Source organism: Uranotaenia lowii, chromosome 3 (genome assembly GCF_029784155.1).
Source record: "Uranotaenia lowii strain MFRU-FL chromosome 3, ASM2978415v1, whole genome shotgun sequence".
Lineage (NCBI taxonomy): Eukaryota > Metazoa > Arthropoda > Insecta > Diptera > Culicidae > Uranotaenia > Uranotaenia lowii.
Genome location: NC_073693.1, coordinates 29,745,113 through 29,757,293, shown reverse-complemented (window position 1 = coordinate 29,757,293; position 12,181 = coordinate 29,745,113). Strand labels below are relative to the sequence as shown.

The window sequence follows — 12,181 nt, the reverse complement described above, 5'->3', positions numbered from 1 at the left end:
TAACATGGGGCCGTTCAGATACCACCTGGACAATTTAGGGGGGAGGAGGGGGTATGAAAATGTCCACGGAGAGGGGGGTAGGGGTTTGGGTAGTGTCCACGTGGACATACTTACTTTCAAAACATTTTCTTAAGGTGAATAAATATTAAGATGCTTTAATCAAAATCTTAAAATTGCAAAGCTTTCCAGTTTAAGTTTAAGCAACTAGTAGCCACTTGAAAGCAAGTTATAAATATGATAATTTTGAAATTATTAATAATTATAATTATAACAAATTAGATTAAAAAAAAACAATTTCAAATCTGTCCACGTGGACATACGGGGAGGGAGGCAGGGGTTTGCCAAATGTCACGGAGGGGGAGGAGGGGGTCAAAAATCTCATTTTTCTGTCCATGTGGTATCTGAACGGCCCCTATGTGAATCAATCTTTTCGTCCATTTTCTTAACTTTTAATTTTTGCCGATAATCAATATTTTTTATCATATCTTCATATTAAACTTTATGCGATTCTCGTTGGTCTATATAAAAGAACGATTTTCTCGTTGTTACTTTAAACTATAACTATTGGATTTGGTTTAGTTGTTTCATTTTATAAATACGTTATATAAAAATTTAAATAGTTTTAGCCTAAGACAGTATAAAATGTTAAGTTTTAATTTAAAATTTTCTACGGCTAGTGGTTGTATAAATATAATTTTCAATAAAATTTTCCAAAAAAAAAAAATGAGATCATGAGGTCCGATAAAAATACAAAACATTTTATAACCCTTGAACGAAGGCAATTGAAAAGCATTTAAGTAAACTTGAATTGTGTAGTAATCCAAGGATATAATTTTTTTTCATGTCAACTACCATCAAATATAAAAATCCGCTTTCCAGCTTTAAAATTATTACGCCTGATTGTATGCAGCTGCAGAAGGAAACCTAATAGAAAATAGCAAAAATTTATGTTTTTTCGAATAAAAAATTCTACCTTACCAATTGTTGGGTCTTTCCAAATTTTAAAGGAACGTTAATTGACTACTCTTTTAACAAACTGCAATTGAAAATGTGCATTTGGCTCGAGTTTTCATTCAAAAATATGTGAAATACTTAGAATAGTTTTTGGAGTAGTAAAAAATTGACCTTTTTTGATGTCGATTTGCGATGCTTCACGGTACATACACATTTTCTCCTATAGCTCACAATAATCTCTGAACCTTCTACTCCAAATCTGTATCCGTCATTTTCTGAAAATCCTAACCAAATCAAAGAAAATAATGATTTATTAGAAGCTAGTATTTCCACCCGTTTGTTTACATTTTCTTGCACACACACGAGCTGTCAAAAATTAGCTTCGAAATCGCGAATTGCTGCACACAAAATTTTCGAGGCCGAAAATTAGCAAAATTTTGCTCAAATTTGACCAGCTAAAATCTTAGCAATCAATTTAGCAATTTTTTCGAACTAAAATTTTAGCAAACGAGAGAAAAGTTTAGCCGCCGCAATTTTTGCTCACTTTTTTAGCAAAAAACCGGAGGAAAAGACCGCCCGGACCAGAAATTTCAATATTTATGGTTTTTCTTTGCAATTTCGGAGGGAATTTTCGATTATTTAATAGAATACAAAAATAAGTTCACTTTCAATTGATGTTTCTCTTTATTTCGACACTTCATAACACTTTTCGTAAAATGGAACTTATTTAGTTCCGATCCTGGGAACGCGAAATGCCAAGCGATCGGCACCGGGGTGCCGGATGCACCGCTTTGAAATTCCAGCCCTTTTGATTTTCGGACTGTTGCACTAAAAATCCGGAACCCCGTCGGCAGCAGCAACCTGATAAAAAAAAACCTCAATTAAAAATCGGAAAAATTATACACTTCTTTATGGACTCTTACCTGTACGCATCCACTATCGATTTGGCTACCATTTTGTTGTTAACTTAGCCACCAAAAGAACCGCCAGCATCGAATTTCCGGAACGGCACTGAATCACGTAGGTTTGTTTTTTTGTCTCTATCGGCAGCGGCTGCTATCTAGAAATAAGGCGGCTAGAAAACCTTCGTTTTACTACATTCGAGCAAAATAAACTTTCTGATAACTAAAATCAAGTAAATTTAGCTTTTTGCTAAATCAAAAGTAAAAAAATATTTTTGCTAACGGAAAGTAACAGCGAATTTTTGCTAAGTGGAGCCCCGAAAATTTTGTGTGTGGAAAGCCCAGCGATTGCTGATTTTTCAGCAAAAATGACAAGAACACAATCGAATGCTGAAACATCCAGCAATTCGAAAACCGATTGCTGGTTTTCAGCAAAAATTTGGATTGCTGAACGTTTCCAGCAAATTTTTTTGCTGGAAATCGAGGCAAAAATTTACAGTGTACAATCGACTACATTTTACCTTCAAAAGCTTGTATTTTGCATTTTGCCCAATTAAATTTTACAGGGCGGGCTTGGTAATCCCTGGTTCGGGTATTCGTTTTTTTTTTTGTCCATGCATGAAAAACTATTATATTTAGTCTTATTCTACACACAAAACTTTCGGGGCTCCACTTAGCAAAATTTCGCTGTTACTTTCCGTTAGCAAAAATATTTTTTTACTGTTGAGTTAGCAAAAAGCTAAATTTATTTGATTTTAGCAATTAGAAAGTTCATTTTGCTTGACTTTAGCAAAACAAAGTTTTTCTAGCCGCTTTGTGCACAGACAACAGCCGCCGCGGGTTTTAAGAAAAATAACAAACAGACATGATTGTGCGCGGTTCCGAAAGTTCGATGCTTGTGGTTCTAGTGGTGGCTAAGTCAACAACAAAATACTAACCAAATCGACACCAAATGCGTACAGGTAAGGGCGAATTATAAATTGTACAAATTTTCCGATTTTTAAATCCAAAATTGTTTGTTTTTCTTTCAGGTTACAACTGCAACACAAAACCCCCATCAGACCAGAAATAAAGGGGACCACAGCTGGAATTTCAACGAGCTGCATCCGGCACACACTCTGGTGCATTCGTCGATGAAGATGGAATCGGAATTTCCGTTGATCGAACGTGAAATTAAATTAAAAAAAAAATTAAAAATAAATTGAAAGTGAAGTAAATTTGTGAATTCTATTTCATAATCAAACGTTCTCCCTGATTCTCCAGAGAAAAAACAATAAATTTTGAAATTTCAGATCCGGGCGATCTTTTCTTCCGGTTTTTGCTAAAAAATTGAGTAAAAATTGCGGCGGCTATCTTTTTTTCTCGTTTGCTAAAATTATAGTTAAAAAATATTGCTAATTTTTTTGCTAAGTTTCTAGCTGGTCAAATTTGAGCAAATTTTTGCTAAATTCTGGCCTCGAAAATTTTGTGTGTACACACAAAACTTTCGGGGCTCCACTTAGCAAAATTTCGCTGTTACTTTCCGTTAGCAAAAATATTTTTTTACTGTTCAGTTAGCAAAAAGCTACATTTACTTGATTTTAGTAATAAAAAAGGTCATTTTACTAGATTTTAGTAAAACGAAGGTTTTTCAGCCGCTTTGTTCACAGTCAGCAGCCGCCGCGCCAGTTGGGAGAAAAACAAAAAGCTGTCGCGATTAAGTGCGGTTCCGGATGTTCGTTGGTGGTGGTTCTTGTGGTGGCCAACTCCACGACTAAATGGTATCTGAATCGACACCGGATGCTTACAGGTAAGGTCCGATCTTAAAATGTTTAGATTGTCCAATTTTTAAATTTCAAATTTGTGTGTTTGTTTTTTTTCTACCAGGTTAAAACTGCAACACGAAACCCGCAACAGTCCGGCAATAAAGAAGGACCACAACTGGAAACAAGCTGCATCCGGCAAACACCCCGATGCTTTCTTTAATGAAGATGGCATGGGATTTCGCTAGCCAGTAGGTGCGTTCCCAGGATCGGAATTTCCGTTTGACAAAAAGTGTGATTTTTTTAATGTTAAAAATAAATTATAAGTGAATGAAATTTGTGTATTCTACTCAATAATCAAACATTCCCCTGATTCTCCAGAGAAAAAATAACAGAACATGAAATTACGGATCCGGGCAATCTTTTTCTCCGGTTTTTGCTAAAAATATGAGTAAAAACAGCGGCGGCTAACTTTTTTACTCGTTTGCTAAACTTTTAGTTAAAAAATATTGCTAAATTGATTGCTAAGTTTCTAGCTGGTCAAATTTGAGCAAAATTTTGCTAAATTCCGGCCTCGAAAATTTTGTGTGTATACAGCTTTGTTTACACAGTAAATTTTTGCCTCGGTTTTCAGCAAAAAAAAATTGCTGGAAAAGTCCAGCAATCCAATTTTTTGCTGGAAACCAGCAAACATTCTCTGATTTTTCCAGCACTTGATCTTCATTGCTGAAAAAAATCTGTCAAACTCGAATATTTTTTTTGTTTTTGTTAGTTATTTTTCGTTGCGCGCGAAAAGTGTTTGTTTGTTTCTCATGTATGCAACGGTGTTGAGTTGTTTATAAAGAAAATAATAATTTAATTTTTAGTTCAGATGGAGCATGATGTCCAAAACATGGCAAAAAACGGCCAACCCACTGGCAAATATTATTTTATTTTGTTTTAAAACTTTAAATAAATGTAGCTGAAGAAAAATGAAACATCCAATTTCTCATTATGAATATGACTGCCATGAGAGCTTAATATTGATATTAAAATTTGAAATCATATTTAGAATCGCAAAATTTCCGGTTGTTATTTGAAAAAAAAGCTGATTTCCAGCAATTGAGATAACTAGTTTCCAGCTATTGAGATTGCCGGATTTCCAGCAATTGAGTTTGCTGATCGTTTTCAGTAATTCAAATTGCTGGGAATTTTGCTGGAAAGTCAGCGGGACAAACACCAGCAAAAAAAAAATTGCTGTGTAAAATCTAATTTATTGTGAAGTTAGATGTTTTTATGTTCAAATAGGTAACTTTTTTCTCGGATTTGAAATGACGGCTAACGAGCTTAATTCAAATGTGGATCCAATACTTTTTTAGTCTTTTATACATTTTTGCTTCGAAAATTTAACTAAAGCTAGTGGTAGTAGATATAGTGAATATTTTGAGCTTATGGCGTTTTACTGCACTCATAGAGCGTTTAGATACACGTCTGAAATTATCATATATTTTTTTGTCTTTGTAAAAGCATAAATTTCTGAAATTTAGTTGAAAATTCAACTGAAATCTTAAAGTTTGCGAATTTTTTTTCTGAATGTTAACATCTTATTTGCTAAAAGAAGCAATAGGAGTCTCATACTTGTCGGGAGACTGGAGACATGCATCTCATCGTCTAGTTCTAGGTAAATGTAATCACAAACAACGCGAACTCGCGAAAACATTAATTTTAAAATTCTCAAATACATGGATGAGTTTAAATTATAACAAAGTTTTTCAGACCTCAGGCCCATACAATTAAAAAATTATCTTAACTTTATTCATGTTGGTGCCTGCCATGCGATAAACTATATTTTCTTATTTTTCAGAAGCCCATGAATTCTTATTCAAAACTGTTTTTCAATTGACAAATTGATTATTTAAGATGTTGAAGTTCTTTTTTTAACACAGAAATTTTTGTTTCGATAGAATACTCTTTAAATAGAAAGAGGCTTGGATGAGATTTTCTGAAGCTCATCAATTCTCACAAAAATTGACAAATTGATTATTTGATCTTTTGATAGAAAACTCTTTAAATAGAAAGATGCCAAAACTGATTCATGGAAGAGGTTATCTGAAATAACTCTTGTACGGTCTTTTCAAAGCTCAAAAGTTTTATATATTTTTTTCTTCGGAACCTCCTGTAGATGTGTTTTTTTACTATTTATCATTCAACATGAAGAGTGTTCTGAAGGTTCACTTTATGAAATTTTGTTGGATCGGGAGAACCAACATGAAGAGTGTCCTGAAGGTTTACTTTACGAATTTCGTTGGATCGGGAGGACCAACATGAAGAGTGTTCTTTACGAAATTTCGTTGAATCGGGACCCCCAACATGAAGAGTGTTCTGAAGGTTCACTTTACAAAATTTTGTTGGATCGGGAGGACCAACATGAAGAGTGTTCTGAAGGTTCACTTTACAAATTATCGTTGGATCGGGAGGACCAACATGAAGTGTTCTGGAGATTTATTTTATAAAATTTCAGTGAATCGGGAGGACCAACATGAACAGGTTTCTGGTGGTTCACTTTACGTATTTTCATATTTTACTGATGGGAGTTCCAATCAAAGGCTTAAGTTTCCAGTTGCGATGGGAGTTCCGACCGAAGTTTGATTGCGATGGAAGTTCCAATCAGAGGCTTAAGTTTCCAATCACTATGGGAGTTCAGACTGAAGTATGATTGCGATGAGAGTTCCAATCAAGGCTTATCCATCCAACAACATAAAAAAATTAAGAAAATAAAAGAAATACAATAATACACTACAATGCATGCTGTTAAACAACTATAGAAGATTAAGAGGTTTCGACCACTTTTCAGACGAATACTCGTTTAGAAGAATAGATGTGAGAAAGCTGATAGAATTCAAGATCAGTCTATTTTCCATTATCCCAAAAAAATCCTGACTAAATTATAACGAACATTGTGTTGTCTCTAATAATGTTATTCATAAAAAAACTTATAATGAAACAAAAGCAGAACTGCCTTAAAATTCTCAATTGAAGAACTGTTGCGATGGGAGATTTAACAGAGGAAAGTTGGAACGTGCTCTCAACTTCTCTTTAGGGGACCACCCTTCGAATACTAAAAAATGATGAGCGAAATAGTTGGAAAAGGAAAGAAAAGGATGGCTAGCTTTGATGCCGAAAAATGCATTTTTTTCATTTTCGTTCCATAGTGTGGAGGGGAGATGTGTAGCCGATTATTGCGAGCGGCACACTCTCTCGGCCGCTAGGCCTTTTCCCGTCGGTATTCTCTTCATAGACATCACTACACGCATACACACGGGTCACGATGACTGAACCGCCTGTCTTATCGTGTCGCGAGCCACAGCCAGTCAGTTAACGATATTCAGCGAGGCAGGTTGATTGTCCCCCGTTCAGCTGGTGTTACGCGAATCTGATGTTTTACACTTAGGTGTATAAAACTTGGTGTTGATTCAAAAAAGACCCAGTTCTTTTTGACAACATTCGATTTTGTCAAAGTCGTTGTTCAAAGTCGAACGATTTTTTGGAACGACATTACCTTATAATTTTCGCTATAATATAATTTAGACACACACACCATTTACGTTCTTAAATGATGGTAAAAGAAAAAAGAACAACTTTTTTATTTGTTTGGTTTTGATCACCGCCATTTCTTGTGGTTTTCTTTAATTGCTATTTTTCGGTGATTTAAGACGGAAAATAAAACTTCTTTTTTTTACGTTTCGGCTTACTGAATTTCAGCCATCCTCAGAAAAAAAACTGGTTTTGCCACGTATTTCCTTTACGGCCGTCGTACGAAAAACGTAAAAAACAGCAGTTTTATTTTTCGTCGTAAATCACCGAAAATTTCAATTAAAGAAAACCACAAAAAACAAAAACAAAAATAAAAAAATTTATGAAGTACTCAAAAAAGACAAAAATGATGAAAATTTCCCAAAATTGAAAAACAAATACAAACCAAAAAAAAAAATATTCACGAGGAAAAATAACTAAAAATTTATGGAAAATGACAAAAATAATATGACAAAAAAAAAAAACAAACATTTTAAACAAAACCAGAAAACTGCTAAATGCTTCAAAACATGGTTAAAAAAATGACTGAAATGATCAAAAATTGACTAAAAATAAGTTTAATTATTATATTTTTTTTTCTAGTAATAATAAAAAATGAGAAAAGATCCGTTTGATTTTGGCAAAATTCGTTTTTTGCAACACAAAATGTTGTTGTCAAAATCGAACGGGAACTGTATAACGCCCTTGTGTTCTTAAAAATCTAAAATTGTTGTTTGAGCTTGTGACGCCCTTGAATAGTATTCTAAAACATAAATTGCTGCATCGGAAATCCAATCAGTAAAATCTGAATAAATCGAAATCATAAACAAAGGTTAATTAGCATTCAATGCATTAATGAGCATTCAGTTCAGTGAATTCAAATGCATTTCAATCAAAAAACATCTGATACCTATCCCGCATAACCTTAACAAATATTGAAAACTTGCATGCATTCTTGTATCGTATTCGGAACCCAGATAGAAAAAGCGGCCCAAGACAGGTTCGAGATTCGTTCGATGGTCGGGTGATCGTCATGAATCATGAATCTAGCCCAGTTGAGGTTGTTTTGGAATAAATTTGTTACGAAATGCAACAAAAATTAGAAATTCTGAGCCCTTCCACCGCCCCCTTGTAGGCTCTCAACACCCGCCTGGGTTCGGCAGGTATAACTTTGAAAACCACTGAGTAGATTTCGTACATTAGCGACACAACTTTTCTGATGAATCTTGAATCTGATAACAATCGAACCGTTTTCGAAATAAATTCGAGAAGGACTTAATCCGGTAAAGGCAATTAATTTGAGTTCGTTGTTGAAAGTCTCTAGTTTTGCTCTATCTTCAATCATGCTACGCAAATTTAATAACATATATTGTGTTCTGTTTGCTTCTTACGAAAAGTTATGATTATCGGTCAATTTGTAAAAGGGGTTCGGAAATATTGTTATCCACAAGTATTTCCATTTCAGAAAATCACTGGAAAAAACTCACTATTTCGTTTAGAAACCGTTTTTTAATGATTTGTCCTCTTTCTAATATGCTTTCAGCTGCTATTAATCATGACCGATAAGCGCTTGTGCGGTAAAATCGAAAGCAATCCAAATTTATGCATTTTGCGGTTGCATCTACCGATATTTGTATCGACCACGCTTGATAACGATAATGATGACGATGACGACTAAGACAACGTTTGGGATTCGGAAGGAGCTTTTCAAGTGCATATTTATTCTCAGAAATAAACTGTCGCCCTCCACGCGCTAAGCATGCATGCAGCATAACTCATCGAACGAACGTAGGCCGCCAACGCATCCACTAAAGTATGCTCGCAACGACGTTTATGCTGATGATTATAATGACGATAATGATGATGACGAGAATGATGACGATGACGATGATGTTAGCTTCTTCAGCTTCTTCGCTTGTCTATCTGCGTCCGTCCGTCCGTAGTCTTCTCTACGTATGCTTCGCGCAATATGATCCTTCTGCTGTGCCCTGTGCCGGTCGTCGTCGTTCGACGTCGTTCGCAGTCCAGTTTGGAACTCGCTGATCGGCGGACGTGTTTTGGGATTGGCCTTCGAGAATCTTAGAAAATAACCCGAATCGATTCGGGATGAACTCAATTTATACAAGTTGTGGTTAAATTTGAGTAGATTGTCAATTAGGTATTCTTATAGGCATAAATAATTAGTTTGAGAAGTTTGGCTTATCGAATTATTGGTTGACAAGTGATTGACACCACCTCTCCGGTTCAGTGTTAAAGTGTTAAGTCTCGATCAAAACGGACGGATGCTAAACAAATCTGCTGGTTCTCCGTAATACTCTTTGAAGTTTTGATAATTGCAACAGTACTGATTAAGACGTGAGTGTTTTCAAGTGTGAATCAACCATCTCTCTTCCGTATCCCGTGAAACTATCAGCTTCAAGAATTCTTCAACGGGACAAGTGCAGTTTCGATAAAGTGTAACGTTTTAAAACCGATCGCGGTGTGTGAAGCTCGTTTCGTTTGTTCAAAAGAAAAAATTCAAATTCGATTCGATATCTACCAGTTCATCGAAGTTCCTCAACCATCATAATATTTCCGAGCTCTTGACATCCATCCCTGGTGCTGAATAGCAGTGGAGGTGGAGCATTTCTTCTTCCTCATCAAGCTCAAGCTAACCCGATCGACCCGATCGAGGTCCATCCTTCCAGGTGAGTTATGCTAATTGGCATTTGTTTGCGTTTTGAAAATTTGCCATTTGTTCGTTTTTAAGTGTCTCGTATAATTAATTTATGGTTACACATAAAAGCTGCTCGCGAGAACCTACCTGGTATAAATTTTATCCTGTCCTTAGAAAAATGTCTACCTAAATGCACACCTGTGCCTAACACATGTCGGGGTGAGATTCAAGGACGCGATGTTTCAAACCATTGATAAGCAAGCAGGTTCTGAGGAAAATGAATCAAAATTAGATTTTTTGTTGTTTTATTTATTTATAAACTTACAATGTTTCAAATTCCCTCTGAGTTCTGGTGCTTACCACTAGTTTATATTTTGGCTGAATATTTTGGCTGAAAGTTGGAAGTGGCGTTCTAGATGTTTAGTTGTTGTCAAATTTTGAACCTGAGTTCAAAAGTAAGATAAATTTTTCATGTTTGATTATGCTGACTTAAAAATAGCTTAAAGTTTTTGAATTTTGTTTGTTTTTGTTTTTTGATGGTATGAAACTCAAATAATTTTTGTCATTTTTGAGAACTTAAACTAAGTTTGTATTATTTTGGTTCATGTTATTATATTTGAAAGTAAAGACACAAAAACTTATATATGGTGTTTGTGAAAAAAATATTGGATCAGTGAATGAGGAAACATCAAAATTTAAGTTTACACAAAACGATTGTATCCCATTTACCCGAAAACTTTTGCCCAGAATGCAGTTTCCCCAGAATGACAAATACACGAAATCAAACCCCAGAATGAACCATTTCCCAAAAAAAACATTCCAGAATGCACCGTTTACCAGAGATTTGTTTCCCAGAATGGACCATTTCCCAGAATTTTTTTCCCAAAATGGACCATTTCCCAGAAAGTGCAGCAAGGGGCCAGATTAAATTTGAAATATTTTCGGTGGGCCGCAATCAAAATAAAAATGTTCTTATATTTATTTAGCAGAGCTTTATGTCATTTTTGATAACGACAATTTTGAGACGATAAAAAGGGAAAATAAAAAAAAAATCATGATAAAAAAAACAGAAATTTAACACCGGTTTTTTTAAATACAAGGTGAATACTATCAGCCAAAATAGAACGAGTACCTTGATGATTTATTTTTATAATTTTAATGTTTTAATTGATTTGAACTTTTTCACTGATCTTTCTTACAAACAAAATCATCGTTTGTTTCCCTTTTTTTATGACAAACGAAAATTGTAACCTTTTTCAAACTACAGAAACACCTTTAACTCTGCTTTTGATCGATGTTATAAAAATCATAGAAAAAAATCATACATTCTCAGACTTTTAAACAAACTTTGTCAAAGTTACAGTTTACATTCTTGATTCTAGAAGCTTTTTTTTACAGATGTTATGGATTTTCATGAATTTAATTTAGATGCTACTGGGATAGGCTTTTTACTGCTGATTCATGAAAAACTCATGTCTATGGTAATGTCGATTGCCTTTTAATAAAAAATACATAATTTATCGATGTTCGGCATGATTTTTCTATGACATTTCTGAAAATAGCATCACAGATAATCGTCACAGAATTTTTGGGTCAACAGAACAAGCCATTTCTCTGAATTATATAAAATAATTCAATTTTGGAAAAAAAAAAAATTAACTTCTGAGCATATTTATAAAAAACTTTGTCTTTGCTTGAAACGAAAAAACTATGATCTGATAATCTCGGGATGCCGTTTCGAAGATATTGTACTTTTAAGATATAAGTTTGAGAAATTTCACAATTGCGTAACCAAGTCTTCTAAAAACGCACCCTAAAAGATGGCTTTACTTCATCCTTCTAGTACCGGTTTCTCGTGTCCTACTCAATCATTCGTGACATCGATTCAAGTACAATTTTTGTTTTATAACATAATCATGATCTTAAAATATGTATACATGCATAGAAAACTCATCGGAGGGCACTGAACAACAAGCATTGCATGACGCATGAAGAATTAGATTTGGCTTTGGAGCTTTAGTAGAACTCTTAAATCTTGAAAAACAAAAAACACAAACAGAGAATAAATACTATAGAAACCTGTTATCAAATGCTCAAGGATCAAAAAAGAGAGTCAAGAAATCAAGTTCAATGTAAAAGGAAAACAAATCGAGGATCAAGAATTGGTTGCAAACAAACTCAACGAATTTTTCAGTGAAATAGGGCCCCAGCTTGCTGCTTCGATTAAAAGTCGTGGAGACTCCAATAGATTTGGTACTCTTAAGCCTCAACGAAGCTCAATATTTCTTCGACCTGCGAGTTCCCAGGAAGTTATCCTGCTTATCAAAGACCTCGACCCTAATTAAAGTGTGGGTGATAACGAAATTTCAACTCAT

General features: G+C 34.6%; 1 protein-coding gene across 3 annotated transcripts in view; it reads left to right on the top strand.

Annotated features, from left to right (window-relative positions):
* Positions 1 to 9,157: 9,157 nt before the first annotated feature.
* The window catches only part of LOC129757741 (SPARC-related modular calcium-binding protein 2), a 133,885-nt gene continuing 130,861 nt past the window's right edge, over positions 9,158 to 12,181 (top strand). For all 3 annotated transcript variants that reach the window (XM_055755028.1, XM_055755029.1, XM_055755027.1), the window contains exon 1: positions 9,158 to 9,837. The gene's annotated coding sequence lies outside the window, so the exon portion shown is untranslated. The remainder of the gene's footprint in view (positions 9,838 to 12,181) is intronic.